Raw genomic sequence first — 22,728 nt, forward strand, 5'->3', positions numbered from 1 at the left:
TAGTCAATAATATTGTAGTATCTATGCACAGTACCTACCAGCAAGGAGACTAGATTTATCATAAGGGATCATTTTGAAAGTTACATAAATGTCTAACCACTTTGCTCTACACCTGAAACTAATATAATATTAAATGTTAACTGTAATTGAAATTTTTTTCCAATAAATTTCTAAGCATTTCGACTGTTTCATAAAAATGTCTGCCACTCAAAGAAAGTACCATTTAATGAAACATAATAAAACAAGAGATTCTAAAGTAGTAAATTGTATAAAAACTGAAATAGTTTAAAACTTTATTTAAAACTTGATAACTAATTTTAGCTGGTTTGCATCAACTAAAGAGTATATCAGCAAAGAAAGACATTTATAACTAAATTCATATTCAACCTAAATCAGTTTCTAGCACATCGCTCTTTTAATTATTATAGCGTGCTGCAACCATTATCAAATTCAGAATGCTCTCATTCGATTTACTTGCATGGAGTTATATTGTAAACCTGATTTTTGCCAACATAATCCACCACCAAGAAAACTAGCTTTTTCCTACTATATCTGTGATCAGAGGGCGCAATTCCAAAACATCAATGTCTTTCAGAGACTTGAGCGATGTAGTAAATATGCTATTTTGCAAAACACAGGGTTTTGGAGTGATGACTCATAGGTCCTAGAGATTACCAATAAGTATGAGTAGCAACTTAAATTGAATGTATTAAAAGCTGGTTATGAACAGAAAAATTACTATTCTTGGTATTAATTGTGGTTCTTTTTCCTTCACCATTTTCTGAGCTCGTTAGAAGCACAGGCTGTGAGAATCTCTCCCCGTTGGAAAGACAGACACCATTACAGCCCTATGCCGTTAGTGAACCTTAGCTTTCCACTATACCAAGCTGTTACAGGCAGTGAGAGTACATACAGTAGCAGTTCTTAGGACAGTTTTTATTCCATGGATAAAAAGCAGGCAAAACTGGATTGAACATTAGATTAAACTGCACTCTCTTGCTAAAATTCTTCTAATAGACTTGTTTGATGAGCCTTCAACATACAATCAAAATGTAAAATGCAATCTATGCCCTACTTCAAAAAGTCAATTTTAGAGTTTTACTGAAAATGAACATTAAAAACTATTAGAATAAGCCAAAATATGAACATGAAGCTGAAAACAATTTAAAGATTTATTTTACATACAAAAACTATTTAATTTACAGGTATACAAATGGTAAGGCAGAAAGAAAATTTGATTATGATCCATGCTTCTCCTAATAATGGTGACTTATGGGGCCCTGTATTTCTCCAAAGGAAAACAGTGTTTATGTGAGTATCTCTATTTATTAAGAGTTCATTACTGCTCTGTGGGCACCAACTCCAGTTGGGCCCACAGATATGACAAATATAGAATACATTCTTCTTTAAACAGAAAGCTACATTTTACATGAAACTTTGAAATAAAATCAGAATGAAAATATATTTTCGTATTCACAGACAGGATTAAGTTGTAAGTTTTACGTTGTACAGAACAATCTATTTACTTGGTTGAGAAGGGAAAATGTAGGCAATGTGAGTCCTGTACTGTTAAAGAATGAGAGTCTTGCTCAAGAGTTGCAGGCACAAAGGTTATTCCTCTGGAGGGTAAGCGGTAGATAAATTAAACCCAATGAAGTGTTTTAAGAATAACAAACAGCTTTTCTCTAATTACATGCTCACCCAGAAACCTTTAATTTGATTTCCTGGCAGCAAAATAATTTATTTGTGGTTGTGAATATTCTGGTCTCTAACTAAATTCAGTAAGTCAATGACAATTAATAAATTGCTATTCTCATTTCCCTTTCTCTTTTGAAAGAAGGTATTCACTTGATATTTATATCGATGATACAGCAAGGATTAAAGAAAAACAATAACAAGAGAAAAAACCTAGGAAATAAAACAATTGCATTTTTAGACCATCAATATATTTTGGTAAATAGAGGGTGCCAAAAAAGTGTATACACACTTTAAGAAAAGAAAAAACTGTATTAAAATTGTAATACTCAATATATACCAAAAACAATACACATGAATACCAGTCATGTGTATATATTTTGGGGGGCACCCCTGTAGTTATTTAACTTTAATATTATAAATTAAGCAATTAAAATAATTTATAACATCATTTTAATAACTTAATATTTATTGCTGATTAACTGTTAGGTAGTCTAAATTGATTCTAATACTTCCAATTATAAAAAACAAAAATTTGACACAATAAAGGAATAAAATTGTTTAACCATGAAGCTCTCTAAATTTTAATTATGTAATGTCAGACACCAATAATGGTATCTCGTGAAGACATTAAGAAAATATGGGTATCAAAATATTCCTGAGCCTTAATATTATACTTTTTAATAATAATGTCTTTATTTTGAATGAGAGAACAAATGAGTAAATCTGCACCTCAAAATGAATGTTCTTCAATGCATAAAAGAATATGATCCAGGAATTCTATCTCTGGGTATTTAGCCAAAGAAAAAGAAAACCCTAACTTGAAAAGATATCTGCACCCCCATGTCACTGCAGCACGATTTATAATAGCCAAGATATCGAAATAATCCAAACATCCATTGATAGATGAATGGGTAAAGAAAATGGGGGAAACACACACAGGAATATTATTCAACCATGTAAAAAAAAAAAAAAAAAGGAAATCCTGCCAATTGTGACAACATGGATGGACCTTGACGCCATTATGCTACATGAAATAAGTCAGACAGAGAAATATGTATGATCTCACTTATATGACATCTGAACAACATCTGAACATCTTGTTTGTAACATCTGAACAAAGAAACAAAAAAAACCCACCAAGCTCATTGATACATAGACCAAACTGGTGGTTGCCAGAGGAGGAGGGTGGAGAGTGGGCGAAACGGATGCAGGGTACATACTCCCAGTTATAAAATAAGTCACAGGGATGTAATGTACTCATACAACATGGTGACTATAGTAAATAATGCCATATTGCATATTTGAAAGTTGCTAAGAAAATAGACCTTAAAAGCTCTCATCACAAGAAAAAGAAAAATATGTAGCTATATATGGTGAGAGACGTTAATTAGACTTACTGAGGTGATGGTTTCACAATATCGAAATCATTATATTGTACACCTGAAACTAATATGTTTTATGTCAATTATGCTTCAATTCTAAAAAGACAATCAATGTGTGTGTGCATATTTATTTAGGTTTCTTCATAGTCCTATAAGATTGTCTTTGTTACACTAAAATTTCAAGCCACTTTATATTTTTCAAAGGTATCATGTATTTATCTTTTTCATACAAAACATGTACAAATGTCAAGAGAGGCTTTTGTGTGCGTGCATGTGTTTAAGTTTCTATAATTTTCTTTTTACCCTTTACCATTTTAAATTTGAAGTAAAAGATGACTTCAAATTTACCTCGGATCACCTAAGGATCGGCAATATTGCAGAGTTCATCCCAAGGAAGCAAGGGAATGTTTTACTCTTTCCAGTCCCACTAATATCAAAACTGATTCAACTCCTAGAAAAGATCAAGGATCATAAGAAATGTTACTAGGTAATGTATAAGAGTCGAGTAGAGTCAAACATTAGGGAAATCTTTAGGAAAATTCCAGTGTGGGTGAAGACGATTATGATCAGAGAAATGGGGAGAAAAGAAAGGCCACATGAGAGAATTTGTCAGTGGTTTCCATAAATGTCCATCCCAAATCAACCGAGGAAATGTTTTTACAATGGTTTGTTCACATGCTATGAGAAATATTGCAGGCATTCATCCAGGTAATTTCCCCAGTACATTAGATATAGTATTTTTGAAAGGTGTTAACCACTCAAAATATGCTGAAAGCAATGTATTTTATAGAGCAGAGGTTCTTAAAGTGTGATCTCTGAAGCAGCTTCCACAGCAATACCTGGGAATTTGTTTGGAATGCAAATTCTCAGGCCCAATCCCATACCTGCTAAATAAGATCTGAGGGTGAGGCCCAGCACTACACTACAGGGTTTAATTAACAAAAACCATCCAGGTCATTGTGATACAAACACAAGTTTGAGAACTGCTGTTCTAGAATTTAAGAAAACCAACCTTGGGGGTAATTGCACCCTGAGGAGAAAGTTGGGTCAAAGAGATCATTCAGTTAGTCACTGTACTAAATAATGCCAACTATTCCAAAAAACGTGTAAGTAAAAGTTTATAATTAGAAAACAAAGAAGTACAGACAAGGGAGAATTTAAGAAAAGTGGATAATTAGAGCCATATTTGAGAAGCCCTGAAATCCAATCTATGGCAAATAATTGTTGATTTCACATGTGTGGCATGGAAGTCTACTTAGGTAGAGCACAGTTACACAAATTCTTACGAAACTGATGTATAAAAGCACAAGCCAGGACACTTTCTAAACTGAAATTACGTGGTTAAATAAAAAATAGAGCATCCATTTCTTGATAAACGAGAATTTAATGCACATGCTGTACCCCTAGCTTATTTCATGCATAGTTCCTTTGTGAAAAGCATTATCTCTTTTACTAATAGGGACTGTATTAGTGATATTGACTCTGCAATACCTGGAGAGATGGAAGTACGTCCAGTGTGCTACTGAAAATTGCTGATCCTCATCTTACTAAAATGAGTAAGAGTGTCATGCACTAGCAACCTGACCTTTAACCTGAACTTGCCTTTGGGGAATTCTGAGATGGACTAAATCAATTGATATGGCCACTGCAATTGAACGCCCTGTCAAAATCTTTACAGTATTTGAAGGGAGTAATTGGAATCTGAAATTGCTTGTAAGCTACATGGAACTAGAGTTTCCAACACACCAAAAATCCAACACATTTGATTTCTTCTTTACATGTAAAGCAAACAAAAAAGTTAAACAATTTCCAAGCAGATTCTGAGAGAGTCTGCTATTCTGAGTCCAATATATGTCTTATGAGTCTTTTTTTAAAAATAAGAAATGAAAAATAGTTTAAATGAGAAATAAATGTTTTTTTCTAAATAATTCAACAAATACAACTTGATGGTGTGAACTAATTATTTTCTCTAATAACTTCATAACTTTGGATAATACGGAACAAATGAGGGTTCTCTTACCTAGTTCAAAAGAAAATATTTTATATGACAACAGTTATTTTACATTTAAAAAAACAAATTAAAGATGAACTTTTTTCAATTTCATAAACATTTTTGGTTATGCCTACCCCACAAGGTGCTTTTTGTACTGGACAGAAATACAGAATGGTTTTTAACATCAATGTATGTTTTAAATTATACTAATAAGCAACACATCAGCTGCGAGGTGAGACTACATTAAAAAAGACTGCTTCAGCTTAAGGAAAATACCAGCTGTCTCCACTCTGTGAAGATGGATTACCACCTGTCCTGTTATCTTCCATACACAATACAAGGCACGTTGGCCATTTTAACCAGGATAACTGTACCCATATGTTCTTTAATTCTGGTCTGCATGCTGCCTACCATTAAATATTCGTAATGGATCATTGTAAACAGGAGATTAGCATGGAAGACAGGGTGTTTAAGCAGAGTCTAAGCCTCTGTTTTATGAACCTCCTTCCTTGTTCTTGAAACCTTGCACAAACTACAATATTTGTGATCCTATCAGCAATTTTACCTAACTGGTTAGGTATACAAGTACAAACAGAAAATAGTGACCTTTTTACTTCTTTTTAAGGCACAGTAAATTCAGGACACATGTCAATAAATTAAAACACAGGTTGCCATAAAAAAATGCATTAACATTTAAAATGATCACATACATAATTTGCTAGAAATAAATAATTTTGCTACAAAACATCTCCTTTCTTATCACTTAATACACACTCATTACTGAACGTACTTGACAGAAATAGTATAGGAAAACAAACAGACTTTTACATCTGAAATATTACTTTTATTTGAAAAAAAAAATGTATATTTAGAATTATATCCACTCATTTACTAAGTCTTTAACCAACAAATGGGGAAGGATAGATAAATGTGCATTTCTACTATGGAATAAATGCAGTGAATATAATGTACTTCATTACCACATGCAGTTTATATACTTGACCAGCCTAACACATAACCAACAGCATGTGAACAGTTAGATATTGAATTCTGTGTTGGTGAGTGCAGAGATTATTCAGCTATGTAGAAATCAACCACAAAGTTGTGGTCCTATTATGCTTATATTATGTGCTGTACCCATCTAAGCAATGGACCACACAACGGGTTCACTAGCAGCTGGTTTCCCTAGTGTTCAATATTTAAAACCTCAAGTCAATATACTTAATCCAATAGATTAACTAATAACCTAAAACAATGCAAAATATAATTTATAAAGACAGTAAAAAGAATAGTTAGCATCCCATTGCTTCATCTTAGATTAACCTGAAAGGTAAAAAAATCGGAAATATAATCTCTCCCATGTAAATAATCATCAATTTTAATCCTATCAGGAAAATAATAGACTGATACTGCGGATATATTTGTCTTACATTGTTTAGTTCCAATTTATATTGGTCAAACATTTTATTTCTTTCCAACTTGTGAAATGTTAGAATTCCTGATTAAACTTTGAAATAAGAATAAGGAGAAGCAAGTAGAGATTAAAGGAACATATTACAAAAGCTTTCTTGATTTACAAAACTTTTCTTAAAGGAAAGTAGAAAACTATTGTAATGGTTAAAGACAGAGCTCTTTTATGTGTGCAGATGGGAAGTACTTCTAGAGAGGGTCATATTTCCTTAGGCTAAAGACCAAGAAAACTTAACTGCCCCCAAGCCTAGAGTTTTGTGATGAGAACAATTCATTCATTGAGCACTAGGATTCAGTAATCAAAGTATGAGGACAAGGGTGTGATTTTCATCTTATCTGAGACAAGTGACTACCAATTCAAAAGAAACAAATGGCAGTAAGAAAATGGGATCTCCCATATGGCTGAGATTTTTAAATGTGTGGTCCCTTATTTCTTCACTTTTTAAATTTCATTTTGTATCAATTATTGACTATATAATAAGCCACAAACACCATGTTTGAAAATTTTCAACAATTTCATATTATAATTTGTTTAATCTCGTCAAAAATCACAAAGGATAAAACTAAGTTCTATTAAAATATGAAAACATATATACTGTGTATAGAAATTTACTAAATATTTAATATCAAAATCCCACAGTACATGAAAATCTATGGAAATTTAAAAGTGACAGCTACGTCTTTTTTTTCAAATACTACTTCACTCACAGTACATAATGAGCTTTGTTGAAAAGAGTAATATTGGGATGTCCTTAAGAACCAGATGGAGAGTCTGCGTATATTTAATATACACACCCTATGTCCAATTGACATACTGTTTGGACTCCAATGGTTCCCACCCGCTATAACTGTTTCCCTGACACCACTCCAAATCTCAGTAAATGACCAGAAAAATCAATAATATGTATGAATCAATGTCTTCATTAAATGTAACTTGCTTGGCTTTTCTACACTAGCCTTAAAATTATCGTTATGGTTTATAATACAGCATTTAATTTTACCTATTTAATCTCAACTAAAACCTTAGGTAAACATAGATTTTTTAAGATAATAACATATGTAGTTAAAATATGGACATTTTTATGAAAAATGCCAAATTAATTATCTGTACTATATGAAAGTATTTTCTTTTAAAAAATCTGCACAGCAAATGTACCTGTTCCCTGTTTTCATTATCTTTATTGCATGTTTGGTGGAAACAGCAAGACAAACAAAAACGGGGACAAAATGAGAGGATAGAAAGTATATGGAAAACTGAGATCCTAGCATGGTGCATGACATGATAAAAAATGAAACACTAGGGCCGGCCGGTGGCTCAGGCGGTTGGAGCTCTGTGCTCCTAACTCCGAAGGCTGCCGGTTCGATTCCCACATGGGCCAGTGGGCTCTCAACCACAAGGTTGCCTGTTCGACTCCCGCACAGGATGGTGGGCTGTGCCCCCTGCAACTAGCAACGGCAACTGGACCTGGAGCTGAGCTGTGCCCTCCACAACTAAGACTGAAAGGACAACAACTTGAAGCTGAACTAAGATTGAAAGGACTACAACTTGACTTGGAAGAAAAAGTCCTGGAAGTACACACTGTTCTCCAATAAAGTCCTGTTCTCCTTCCCCAATTAAAAAAAAAAAAAAAAACACTATCAACTCTTCCCACAAGGTCAAAATTAGCCTTTGCACTTTTGGTCCGCAGAATCATAAAGTTCAAAACTATAGTACAGACAGTGGTTTAAATTCAAACTGACTCAAGATTATAAAGGTATCAAAAAATAAGAAATATCCATTACTTTTGTAAAAGAGTTTTACAATTCTAAGAATATTTTAAAATTGGGAAGATTAAAAGAAAATTAACACTAGATGTTTCTATTTGATTTTAACCTGCTTCTAGCAGAGACTCAAAGATTTTTATATCCAATTTATATTTAAAATTACCTTCATTCTCCATGTTTACTTACAAACAAAATCACAATGAAAAATGTAGATCGGATTAACGTTGGTTTTTATCTGGTATAACATATTTTCTCCAGTGTGTCTATAAATAACTGATTACTTTTCTTCCCAACTCTTTCTTTATTTTATTTATAACAATTTTAAAAAATAGTTTTCTATAGTAAAAGACTTATTAAGACAAGGTTTAATTTTTAAAGTAAATTGAGATTATATCCATTTTTTTTTAAAATTTGCCTATTTAAAAAGCAGAATTAGTGCAAAAATCAAGTAGAAATACATTCAGATCATTCTTTTTCCAAAGTGAACTTTTCTAAATGAAAAAATGGGAATTCACCTATAAATAATATTGTTTACCTAATATTTATCTCCCTTGTCTCTCTCTCTATATACATATGTATATACACGCATGTGTGTGTGTATATATATATACATATGTATATACGTATGTATATATACATATGTATATATATATATATATATATAGTTTTTATTCAAAATATAATGTTAAGTGATAATGAGCAATGCTTAATGAAATTTGGAGAGTTGTAACAGTTGTGACTATGAATCAACTATGGTTCAATAATAATTGGATTTATATTTTTCAATGTAGTTACATAGTGTAGTTTCCAGGAGTTATTGCCAAGCTTATTTAGAACCTAAATAGACATTAATGGTTGGAACCAGGTATTTGCAAGGGAAGGAAGGGAGGAAAAGAAAGACCCATATGGTACAAATAAAGAGTTTATGACCATCTCTGCCTTTGATGCCATATTAAATATAAATATAAATCTGTAGAGGGTGGTAGATTAACTTATTTTATACCTAGAAATATGACTAATTTTACAAAATCTGAATTTGCATCATCGTTTTTCAGCTGCAATAAAGAAAAAAGAAGAGATATTTAAGGAATGACTGTTAAAACTCCAGTCTCATGAAGTCCTTAGATATCCTGAACCTTTAGATAGGCTTTGGCATAAACTCAGATCATGTCCCAGTAAGATAATTTCTCTGGGGACATATCATTCACTCAGGTTTGAAAGATTTATCTTAGACAGATTCATCTAGCCTATTAACAATTCTAATTCAAAGAATCCAAACAAGAAAGCGGGCAAAAAGAAAACAACTAAGTTGTTTTTCTTTCTTTCCTTTTTTTTAACCCCAACTCTCAGCTTCCAAGCAGAAAACATCTTCCTTCTCTTTTTCCTTTCCTATGAGAGTGCTTATTAATATTGGTAAAGAACTGTAGTTAATACAAGACAGAGCTTAAACTGTTGTGATTAATTGTTATATTTCTTTAAGTACATAGTACAGTGCTGGGTCAGCCATAGGTTTTCAGCACATATTAATTGATGTTGAATAATACTTGGTAATAAGTTAAATACAAGCATGTTGTGAGCACTGATGTCTGCTGATGCTACATTTTTAATCAACTATTAAAAGAATACATATATACATATACATATATACATATATGTATTGTTTTAATAGTTGATTTAAAATGTAGTATATATACATATATACATATAAAAACAATACATATATACATACATATGTATATATGTATTCTTTTAATAGTTGATTTAAAATGTAGTGTATATGTATATACATATATAGTATACATATATATGTGTATATATATATATTTATATACATATATATATAGAGAGAGACAGACAGACAGACAGAGAGTAAACCATTTGTGGAAACCTTGTAAAATAATTCTAATTTATTCTTTCTCTAGCTATGACATAAGGTTATAATATGTTCATGACATTTACATCTATAAATGGAAAAGAAGTAAGAATGAAAACTCCATTTTGCAAAAAGACACACCTATGTAAATATTTTGGAATACCTATGGTCCATAAAACAGGCAGAGTATTAAATGTGATGAGAGAAATGTATGAAATGTATGGAAACCAATCATGATAAAAGTGCAGCTTAGAAAAGTTATTAACCAGAAAAGGTTCTAACATAGAAACATAATAACTTTTTTTCAATTTAGAGAACTAAACTTAGTTATAAATTTTAGAGAACTATTTGATGCTTTTAGCAATTAAAGGTGAATCATTATCCTTTATTTGGTAATTTTTGGATTTTGTTTCACGTTAATTTGCAGAAATCTTTCCTAACCCAATGTTTGCTTACTCTTCAGGGTATAAAAAATCACCAAGTAGTCTGTGCTAGGTCAGCCAAAACAAATAAAATATTGGCTCTATTAGATTTTGGCTTTCTTTCTTGAGCTTTTGAGTTCAGACTGGTATATTAATTGTTAGTCTTCTCAGCTATCTTCTTAGATGCCAGAAAGTATACCTGTGAAGTTGAGTACAAGACCCCTATACATTTTTCACACTCTTAGGAAACCTTATGTAGAAAGGAATGCTCATGGATACTGATAGCCTACTACCATAAAACATTCTGATAGGAAAACATAAGACATCTGGCAATTGTCCTAATCTGGGGTGTGTTTACCTAATTCTCCGCCACATGTTTCTGCAACCAATTTAATGATCGTTTCTTGTGGGTCTTCCTGGAACAAAGGAATGTCACCACATTGACATGATTTTTCATATGCTTAGAAAAAGTTTACTAATTTTAGTTAAAAGGTCAATGATATACTGACAACATGTTATCTCTAAAATACCACATCAATGTGAATTCTAACTACTGTCCTCAGACATATGTCATGAAATACTATCAGTTTGTGTTTGGTGGTCTCTGTGGCTCTTCCATTTGACTCTCAGGAGATCATGGTCACCTGAGCTTTAAACAGTAAAAGTATTCCAATATGGAGCTTCAGTGGACCCTCTGAACAAGGAAACTTAACATCTTCTACGTCAGATAGTGCAAGGCCAGAATGAAATCCTGGGACTTTCACATCAATGACACTTTCCAGACAGAGACAAGTAACTCAATTTTTTTTAAGTTGAAGCAGTAAGTGTTGATTTTGACAACATAAAACAACAAGATTAAGTGTAAGTTAAGTCTAATCAAAATAGATTGCCCTAACAGAAAGGTGAACATGTCTCAAGAAAAACCTCATCAATACAAGAGAAAGGGAAATTGTGCCTTCGCAATGTAAGCCAACTGAAGATTTACTGCTTCCCAGCTATTTACTTAGTGGATTGCTTTGTCAATATCTAGGCTTTAAAAGATTACCTGTGCCATGTCAGAAGATCCCAAGTATTGATCTCTCCTGGACATACAAGTCCTGCTCTTTTAACGGGTCATATTCAAAATGTTTTCTTTCCTCGAAGCCACTCTTTCTTTATATCACAGAATAAACTGAGTAAGGTAAGATAATATATCTTAAATTTCTTAGGTGTTATTAAAGAACAACAAAGGCAAAGAGAAGGAACAATAACCAACTATCAATTTACCTCCTTCTTTTAGCCCATCTTAAATTTTGAGGTGGGAGTAGTTTATTTCTGAGTATTCTAATCCTGTGATAGTTTGATTTGTCAATTATGCATAGATGTCAAAGCCAGAGCTCAATCCTTAATGCAAAATGTCTAAGTCTTGAACCAATTAACTGTGGCAGGATAAATATGTAAGATGTTCATGTGCGAAAAGGAATCACAAGTAAAATAATATTAACATTTACTGGTTCTTGTCTACAATTGAGTGTGGATTAGGAAAATAAATTGAAAATTGTATAATTTAGAACCTATTGACTGCCATATTAACAGTTATTTTACCAAAAGAAGTAAAATACATCATGCTTTGGCAAACACACACACACACACACACACACACGTGTGTGTGTGTGTGTGTGTGTGTGTGTGTGTGTGTGTGAGATATATATATATATTTGAGAAGGTAACTATCTCAAGTGAAAAATGAATGTGCCCTAAGTTTCATTTTTATGATTAAGACTCTCCCATGATTTGATTAAGGAGTCTCAATAAGGATGAAAATCAAAATAACATGAGGATTAATGAGCATGGGCTAAATTGTTTTGATTATCTCAGCCTCAATTTCATCATCTGAAAGTGAGGATAATAATAATGCCTATTTCATTTAATTTTGTTAGAATTAACTAAATTAATAAATTTAGTGTCTGGTACATAGTAAATACTCAGAAGTATAGTATTGGTTATTATTACCATTAACATGGCCTTTGACATCAACTTCTTCCTCAACTTTAAAAAACTTAGATTGTGTTCTATAAGAAAGCTTTTTCACTAAGGGCTAATTTAACTCACTGAGTTAAATGTAAAATAGAAATAAATTAATTATTTTAGCTCAATATTAAAACTTAATATTCTTCATTTAGGTCTGATCAGAATTTCAGTGGTGCTGCCCCATATACGTAAACACAATTTTCATACCTATCAGGTAACTACTCTCTCTCTATGGTGGTTAAAAAGCTTCCAAACAGCAAGGAATGAATTTTAAGTAGTTTAATTATCCCCTTATGTCAGATATATGAACAGTTTTGTGTAAACACTGAGTGCGATACGGATGATTTTGGAATGAGAAATACTCTGTAGTACAACAAATGTCCCAAATGGAATGTCTCTGAAATAACATGATTTTGTTCTCAAAATAAGTCCACCTCTGAAAAAGTCAGAAGTTTAGGAAGTTAACAATTATTACAATAAAAATATTAAGGGGTGGCTGGTTAGCTCAGTTGGTTAGAGCATGGTGCTCTTAACAAGATTGCTGGTTCGATCCCCACATGGGCCACTGTGAGCTGCGCCCTCCACAACTAGATTGAAACAACTACCTGGAAAAATATACTTAAAATAAAATAAATGTTAAAAAAAAAAAAAAAGATTAGAGGTAGCAGAACACAAATGGTATATTTGCATACAAAATTTGTAACAGTTCACCGAAACACTTTTAAACAGAACAAAATCTGATATGAACAGTTAAATTTCTTAAACAACTATTATGTAAAGGGAAAACACAGTGCATACTAAAGCACAGAAAAAGAGTTATACTATCAAATGAATTAAATATATAAAAGACCACCTAGATTTCTGTGGGATGGAGGACATGTAAGGCTAGTCAACAGAATAAATGCTGTGAACAGAATATGCTAGTCAACAGAATAATGAAAAACTAAGGCTAAAGCGGCCTTCAAAAACAAAAACTAAAATATCACCTCTTGAAGGAATGATCCCCTACCCTTCCATCACCAAACAGAAATGCTTGGAAAAACCATGGAGGGGCGTACCTTCTGGAAGTAGGCTTCATCCCTGCCACATATGATCATGACCTACACTCACCAATTTGCCCTGAATATGGTAGTCCATATCACCAGGCTAAAAAAAAAACAAAACACTGAAAAACATCAACAAAAATACACAAATTCTCATGAAAAGTATTAATTTTAAAGAACAGATCATAGAAAAGCACAAAAGGAAGATCATAAACATGGCAATTGTAACTAATCACATTTAAAGCTTTCTCTCTCTCCTTCTTTCTTTCTGTCCTCTACTTATTTATTTTAATAGAACCACTGGCTGACTTTCAGGTACTAAGATATCATTGATTACTTAATAAAGATAACCACCTCTTATCTGCAGAATGCCTATCTCTGACCATTCCAAATTACTTTCCAATAGTAACCAATTACGTAATTATTATAAATTATGTAAGATAGCAAATAGCATTGCCTGTTTGTAGATAAGGAGGAAATGAAGTCACAAAGGTTAAGAAGCATTATCAGGTCCTTAGGAAAGCCCCAGAAATCAATTCCAAGTGTTAAACTTACAGAACATTTATTCACCAAACATTTTGGAGACTTTTTTTGTGCCAGGCACTGTTTTAGATCAGCAGCGATCAAGAGTGACAAGGTCATTGTCTTCATGGAATTGACATTACAGGGAGGGAAATCAATGGTAAACAATTATATTATGTCATTCTAGCGATCCTAGCCCCATTTCGTTTTTTTTGTTTTCGTTGTTTGCAAGTCATGCACTTCTAAAATGAAAAAGACTATGATCCCCCCACCTCAGGGGCTGTATATAGAATTGTAGGTTACTACTATTGGACAGATTCCAGAGAATTAAGCTGACTCCAAGAATAAGCCTTGAGAGGTATGTCACTAAAAGGGGTCTCCGCCTTCTTTGTATAAAATCAAAAGCCGATTAGGAGAAAAAAGATAATGGGATTGGGAAGAATACACTGCCGCTTGTTTCAGAAGTAGTTACTCCTCTCTCAAGGTGCCTCTCTGGCTCATTAACTCTAGGTCCTTTGCCCTTGACCTGCATGAGCACCAGAAGCTCAATAGCTTTCATCATGAACTGACTGCCCAAGTTCCTGAGACATCTGATTGAAGGGATGGAAATAGCGCTTTGAAGTAGGGACCTGACCTTTGCAATTAATGACCTGTATTTTCAGATTGGCAAATATTTCATTTTAAAAAGTTACATGTTCTATATGTAACACTATAGGGACATTACCTGAACTCCCCTGGGAGAGTATTTCAAATTGTATTAATTCTGTTATTGAGTCAAAAAAAAAAAACAACCAAAAACATAACATATATATGTGTTATATATATACATATATATGTATACATACACACACACCTATATACTGGGGGTGCCAACAAAATGTATACAAGTGGATTCTTTGGTCAACATTGCTCAAGCCATAGTTCGTCATAATCAGAAGTGTCTGGATGCTCATGGTAACCACTGTGAGCACCTCTTGTAATTGCAGAAGTCAAACGTGACTTGTATTCATCTTTTGTTATTGGTATATACTGAGTATTACAATTTTAATACAGCTTAATATTCTTTTTGTGTATTCTTTTTTTGGCACCCTCTGCATGTATATGCATATACATGATATACATTATAAAATATTACTTTATGGATCCGAAGAAATGGTGCTTTTGAATAATAAAACAGTGAATGATTATGAAGACATGTATACTCAAATTTTCTTACAGATATTTTTCACCCTAAAACGTAAGTTACATCTAAATTTGAATCTATAAAATAATTTCAAATTAAATATTAATCAAAGGTAGAATTATACCAAATCAATTTCATGCATTGCCACTTAAAAGAATGAAGGAAAACTGAAGTATAAATTATTTATAAGAACAAATAATCCATAACTTTGACCTAATTATGGTAGTAATAGCAGCATTTCAGGGCAAGAGTACAGGGAGGGGATTTCCTTTGTTCATATGTTCCCTATTCAAAATTTCATGGATAAATATGTATCAACCCTACTTTAAAATTCTAAAGAAAATTTGATTCTGACATTCTTTAAACCATTAAAAAACAAAAAGGAGCTGTAACTGAATCCATACAGCACATAAAAATATTTCCAAAATGTGTGTGTGTGTGTGTATGACACTAACTGTTGTAGCCAACAAATAAAATAGTTATCAATGTGAAGGACTATGTTCTTCCAGTGTCTGGATGTTATGTCTTACTTCAAGCAAAAACAGAAAGTGAGGGCAAGGTTGACCTTGACTTGTCATTGGGGGAGGAGTGAGATATATAGAAAAGAAGACTTCAAGGAAGTGATGGCTCTGCTGAGCTCTGAAGTAATACTAAACAGTTTTTCCAGCTCGAAGGGATAGGGGTGGGAGAATGTGAGTTCTAGGCCAGAATACCAGGATCACATAGATCCTTAACAAGTTATTTTAAACAGTTTAGATTTTCGAGCAATTGAGAATCTCTGAGGGAGCAATCAAGAGAGACAGACCAGATTTTTACGTGTAAAGAAGTATCACAGTTATCCAGGTGAGAAATGATGGCGATGCTAATTAGAAAAATAGCAAGGAGAATGGAGATAAGTGGAAAAATTCTGAAGCTATTCAGGGAAAAAACATCAGCAATATCTGATGATCAAGTAATGTGAACGGATAGAAAGAAAAGGATGAAAACATCGATGTCAGGCTGCTGGTCTGGAAAGCAAGATGGATGGTGGCACCATTTTCGCAGTTAGGAAAGAGCAGAGGTAAGGCAGGTATGCAAAGGAAGATGGCAAGTCTCATTTTTGACATTTGAGCTGGAGTGTAGAGCTCTAGAGTAGACATAAGAGAACAGGGAGCGAATCAGAACAACACTGATAACTGAATCCAGAGACGTAGGTGTGGTCCTCCAGGGTAGAATACAGAGCAAAAGGAGAACAAGCCCTCGGGAACTTGAACATTTCAGCAATAGGTCAAGAAAGACTCAGCTAAATAAGAAGATAAATAAGAAGAAAAGCAATGTCATATACATGGTGTCTTCCTTTCAATAAAATCAAATTTTGTTTGGAGAAGAAATGGACCCGTTAAAAACGCATCTCTCCACATACCTTTGAAATCAAGAGTGGCCATGTAACATAGTTCTAGCCAATGAACTGTAATAGAATTTTACTGGGTGGGACTTCCAGGAAATGTACAGTTTTCCTGATTTAAAAAAAAAAAAAAAAAAAAAAAAAGGAGCAGCCGGTTGGCTCAGTTGGTTAGAGTGCAGAGCTCATAGCACCAAGGTCGCTGGTTCGATTCCCACATGGGCCAGTGAGCTGTGCCCTCTACAACTAGATTGAAAACAATGACTTGACTTGGAGATGATGGGTCCTGAAAAGACATACTGTTCCCCAATATGCCCCAATAAAATTTTTTTAAAAATTCCTCCTTTTAGTACAGCACAGAAAGTTGATATTGAGATAAAGCAGTCATCTTGCAACCACAAGGTAGAAATCCACATACTAAGATTGGCAGATCAGAAAATAGAAGGGAGCTGAATTCTTGATGGCTTCTTGGAGCCACCATACATTTGCTGTACAGCCTTCATCAGAATTAAATTTCAACCCATTTGGTTAAATTGCCTGACTTTGGTTACATGCAGGAGGATGCAATCTTGATCTAGCTGGGTGCCATGAAATTCTGAGAAAGAGAATATTTCACAAAGAAGGTCAACTGTGTCAAATCTTTGCAAGAGGTAAATTATATCTATTATAGAAAGCAAAGTTTAGAAAGCTGAGGTCAAGACTATTAACAGTAATAGGATATCAGTGAGAAAGAGGAACAAAGCCACACATGGTGCTAAGCACCTCTTTGCAAGGTTTTGGTCAAGTGCTATATTTGAATTTGCCTGTGTTTAGAATCTTGAATGGATTATAGACTCCAACATACTGATGTAAGAGAATGAAACATCCCTGGAAAACAAAATGAAAATACAATAGTATATTATATCCTTACTCTTAAGTTCTTGAAACAAAGGAACCATGAAGATAACCACCCATCTGAACGTGATGCAGACACTTCTGAAATTGTATACACACCCACTAATACAAATTAACATGTATCTAAAGTATTTTCTGAGAAATGTTTTCTTCTGAAAAAAATTTAGCAGTTTCTGAAAGTGTGGGAATCAATAATTTAGAAACCCCAACTCCAGTTTCATATTATCTATTGATGTTTCAAAAGCTCTGAAGTCTTACAGAAAAAGGTATGTTTAAAAGTTTGTTTATAGATGTATATCCAAATCATTTTTAACAGCTCATAGAACTAATTCACTGCAACATATTTTAAGACCACAATGAACTATTTAAATGCTAATCATGCCAATAACAATAGGTTTAAACACACAAAAATATATTAATCATAAACGACATACCATGTACTGGTATATGAAGAATACCTATCATTTCACAAATATGTGGATTTTTGTCATCCAATCGTACATGAGAAGATGACTAACTCTGGGAACAGAAAGCTCATTGTTAATGTAACCATACGCATACATGGCATTAGTTTGTTAGCCTTCACCTTTCTGAAATGAAGAGATGCACTCTGGGATCATACAGATGGAAGGAGTAAACCTTTAAAAAGCCTAGCACAGTAAATAGCATATGGACAACAGTGACCATTTTTGCACAGTGCTCTGTTGGCTAGGCACAGCTCTAAGCAGTGTGTGTGTGTGTGTGTGTGTGTGTGTGTGTGTATGTGTGTGTTTGTGTTTCAATTTAGTTATTCCCCCCAAAACCTCTACAAGGTAAGTAGAACCAATATTCCCATATTATACGTGAGGGAACTGAAAGTTAAAGAAGTTAGGTAAATTCATGTAAGGTCACGGAACTATGCTAAATGAAAATTTATTGAGTTTGTTGGGAACAAAATTTGTTTTAAGTTAATGATGGAATTAATTTTAACTAGGAAGAGTTTCCACAATGTACTCTATGGATAAGAGCCATCATACAAGGTTACGAGAAACCATTATATTAAAATAACACAAACTCTTCTTGGAGTAGGTGATAACAAATATATTGTTATTCACATGGGATAAATGCATAAATCTTTGAGGGAGGCTTCAATAATTACAACCAACATAGTTCAGAGAAGAACATGGGAGAACATACAGAGACCTAAATGTTAATATTTTTAAAATAGAGAAAAGAAGGAAAGAAAACGAAACTGTTAAGGAATTAACTTTATTGCTTACCAGTGTTACAATCTGACCATGGAATTCTGAGGTTTGTCATGTTTTTAGTTTTGGTGATTTAGGCAAAAGATGAGAGCAGCAGAGGGAAAGGCGACTGGCAGCATGTTCTCAATCCTCTGGCCATAAAAATATTTCTCCAGTCCTGTGGAATTTTGACTCATTGCTACTCTCTTTCAGGAGGTGGTCCCAAAGGAAAATACACTATAATCATATTTTCCAAGAATTCCCTTAAGAAAGATTCAACAAAGTTGCAACCTGTCCTAAACCTCCATTTTAGCACTAAGGGAGGTAACTTGGGTAAGCTCTTACAAATGCTGAGTTATAGGGCCAAAATGCTCTCAGTGTCCTCCTATGTTAAACACAGGCTCGTGATCAATTTTCTCGTGTCTGACTGACGTAAGAATCTGATAAAAGTGTAATTTAAGGTGACTCAATCTAGAAGCACAGTATTATCTGGTGAAGAGATACAGGGTGATGGAGGCGGAGAGACTGAGATAGAATACATATCCTTTGGAGGAGGGTGTACGTTCCCATTTTCTTTTTAACTCTCTGCTTTTCTTCTAAGTTTTACTCCACCATTTACTGAATTAGATTAAAAATGTCCCCATTCAGGCATACTAAATAACTCGGTCATAAACTTGTATTTCCCTTGACTCGTGTAAAATGTCATATGCTATTAAAACTTCAATGCAAACCTTAGGTTACATACGACACACCTTCAAATGCTCCTAAGCTACAATTTCCGCCCTGGATATTAAGAGAGTAAGATTAGAAAACCGTTTTATTACACTCAGAAACCCAAATTAGGCATCGGATATACTTTATTAAAAATTAGAGCCCACTTAATAACAATCTTCAAATATATGAGCTGCTATATAAAAATATGGCTTTTCTGTTATCACTTAGCATGTACAACGAAAGAAAGACTATGCTGTAGCATAGGATTTAAGTAAATTAAACTTATAACTCTTAACCTGTGGTGATACATATGAAGGATACTGATGATGGAAGCTAGATAATCTTTTCTCTGAAACTCTTTAAATACAACGAATGATCTTCAGATAATTTAAAAGTCAGAAGAATACATGAACTGACTTTCAAATGACCGTTCCAGCATGGTTCTATTCTTATTAATAAAATGTAGTTTTTCAACAGTTTTCATTCTAAAAAATGTAAATTCAACAAAGAATCTAGCATTTCACTTTTGGATTCTGATAAGTAAATGCAGCCTGCCATGAATTAACTTAGAAACACCTAAGATAATTTCATGTATTCCTTCCCCCTTGATAAACAATGGTATGCATATTAATAAAGATTTGAGTATCCTATTCTCTGTTTAACATCCTAGTAGTTGTAAATATCCCTATATAGGAAACATTTGCTTTTTCCTTCTCCATTCAGGCACATATATATCTCTACTCTTCCAAACTTAATCCCTACCATACCAGCACACCACCCTCTCCCCACAGCACACGCTCTCTCTCTGTGTCTCACTGTCTCTCTCTCTCTGTGTCTCACTGTCTCTCTCTCTCTCTCTCTCTCTCTCTCTCTCTCTGTTACTGAGTCTGTGTCTCCCTCTGCGCCACCCCCCTAACCGCACCGTGCTTTTCTTTCTCTGGGTTTGTCTCTGCATTTCTGCCTGTGACTTGCAGTCTCTACGAGTCACTTCCATATCCCTCCCATTCTCCCCTGCCCCCACTCCTAACTGTTTTAGAAACCAGGATGGTTCACCTCCAATCATGCTTTTATCTGCTTCTCCTAAAAAAAAAAAAAAAAAAAAAAAAAAATCAACCACATGGGCTCACATTTCCAAAAGGTGTGTTTGGCTCTAAGGGATGAGCAGGAGTCTATGAACACCAGTTTAGCACAATGTACACCTGTGCTTCTCAAAGTTGAATTTGTGAATGAGTCACCTTGGAAATTTGTTCAAACACAGGTTCTGATTCAGTTGGTCTACAGTGGAGGCCAGCATTCGGCAATGCTACCTTACCTCCAGGTGATACCAATGCTGCTGGTCCGTCCATGGTCCATATTTTGCGTAGGAGCCTCCATTTGCTGCCTATAGTAGAGGCAGTCCTGCCCTTACGTGAGTTTGTCTAACTCACAGCACTAGATAACATACCATCCCTTTGGGTTTCTTCTCTGTCTTATCCCTATTGAGCTTAGTTATCGCAGCATCCACATATCTGTTGGTATTTACAGCGTCTTTTAACTAAGATTTTTTTTAAAAAAAAGTTTTATTTCACCAACCAGACCAAAGCCTAAGATTGTAATGAGATATTTACAATATTACTGTCCCATAATTTATTTCCCTTCATTTCTCATCAAATTTTGCTTCATTAAATATAAATCTACTGGACTATGACAATAACTTTACATATATAGATTACTGACAAAGTACAAGATTGAAAATAATTCTTTTTAATATTTATTTTGTGTAATTTTTCCCATATCCAAAAAGAAAAGAAGAAAGTAAAGAGGTTAGGTCCTCGGGACTTCAGAAAACCCCTTCAGGTAATACGAATACTAATTGTTTCCTTATCAGTCAGGGCATTTAAGTCCCTTTTTTTTTTTCTATTAGCTGGTCATTAGGGTCATAAACCAGGGTTGATATTACTTAGAGGGGTCACTACACTTATGGACTAAGTTCTACATTTATCAGAACTGAAAAAGAACTCATCTGGATTTTTGTACTATATGAAGTAAGCTAAATTTCCTGAATAACGTTATCCTTAGAAGAGCCACTTAAATATTCCAGAACCTTGAAAGAAAAAACAAACACAAACAAAAAATTCCCAGGGCAGTGGTACTTGATGACTGCATCCTAAGTACTGCACTTTCAATGAGTGTTTGAGATCATAAGAACAGCTTGATTTTACGAAGAAGTTGTGTGAGACATGAGTGAAAAGGGTACACGAGACTGTTCCTTGAAGAGGCATGCTGCTGCTTCGTGATGTTCACCACACGTGGAATAAAAGACTTCCAAGTTCCATGTTAGTCATGCCACTTACACTGTGCCCAGATGGTGCTAGGCACTTGGGTCACAGCATGGTCACAGACGTGACCCTTGAGCTGACTGTAAGGGACTGACTGACCAGTGGAACAGAAGAGAAGCACATTCCAGGCCGTGAGAATAGAAAAAAGCGCAATTGCTTGGGACCGTGACGGGCTGGAGTGTACTGACCTCCTGTTAACCATTCAAAGCTAACAGAACCTAATACAAATCCTCAATTCCTCTTGCACAGTCATAGAATTGCCCTTACTTTGCCATCACCAGTAACTGTATCTCTTGCAAAATCTCAATTTCTGTCTCACTCTTCAAAATTAAGCCAATCTCCAAACTGAACCCTTGCTTTTCTCTTCATATCCTTTACTATCCCTTGCTTCCAACTAACACCAGCTTTTGCCTGTAATACTGCCATAGCTTGCTAATTAGTCTTCCCCAATCTTTCTGCAACTCATTTTCTCTACATATGTAGTACTCAGTACCATAGGAGTGCTATTTTAAAATGCAAATCAGATCATGTCACCTCCACCATTGCCTAAACACCTTCAGTAGAACACATACAGTCCAACATCTTTAACCTGGTTACAACACCCTGCACGATCTAGCCCCCACCTATCTCTCTAGCTCATATGCCATACTAGTCGTGTTTCCATATGCTCAAATATGCCAAAGCCTATCATTTCCTCATGGTCTTTTAGATGTACTGTTTGAAAGAAACACTTTTTATTTCACTCTGCAGCTTGGTAATATCCACATGTATTTCAGTTCTCAGCTTAACCCCAATCCTTCCTAGTGTTTATCAGACCACAGAGTTATTGGAGCATGTT

The 22,728-nt window shown here is 34.1% G+C and overlaps 1 protein-coding gene and 1 pseudogene across 9 annotated transcripts in view; both read right to left on the reverse strand.

Annotated features, from left to right (window-relative positions):
* The window catches only part of LOC308506228 (large ribosomal subunit protein uL1-like), a 51,442-nt pseudogene extending 30,524 nt beyond the window's left edge, over nt 1-20,918 (reverse strand). The window contains exons 1-3 of the transcript in view: nt 20,885-20,918; nt 20,495-20,652; nt 13,723-13,758 (exon numbers count right to left, since the gene is read on the reverse strand). The product of the transcript in view is annotated as a large ribosomal subunit protein uL1-like (transcript). The remainder of the gene's footprint in view (nt 1-13,722; nt 13,759-20,494; nt 20,653-20,884) is intronic.
* Nucleotides 1-22,728, reverse strand: part of ROBO1 (roundabout guidance receptor 1) — a 1,124,592-nt gene that overhangs the window by 299,380 nt on the left and 802,484 nt on the right. The gene's annotated exons all lie outside the window — the stretch shown is intronic.

The sequence above is a fragment of the Rhinolophus hipposideros genome (genome assembly GCF_964194185.1).
Source record: "Rhinolophus hipposideros genome assembly, chromosome: 2".
Lineage (NCBI taxonomy): Eukaryota > Metazoa > Chordata > Mammalia > Chiroptera > Rhinolophidae > Rhinolophus > Rhinolophus hipposideros.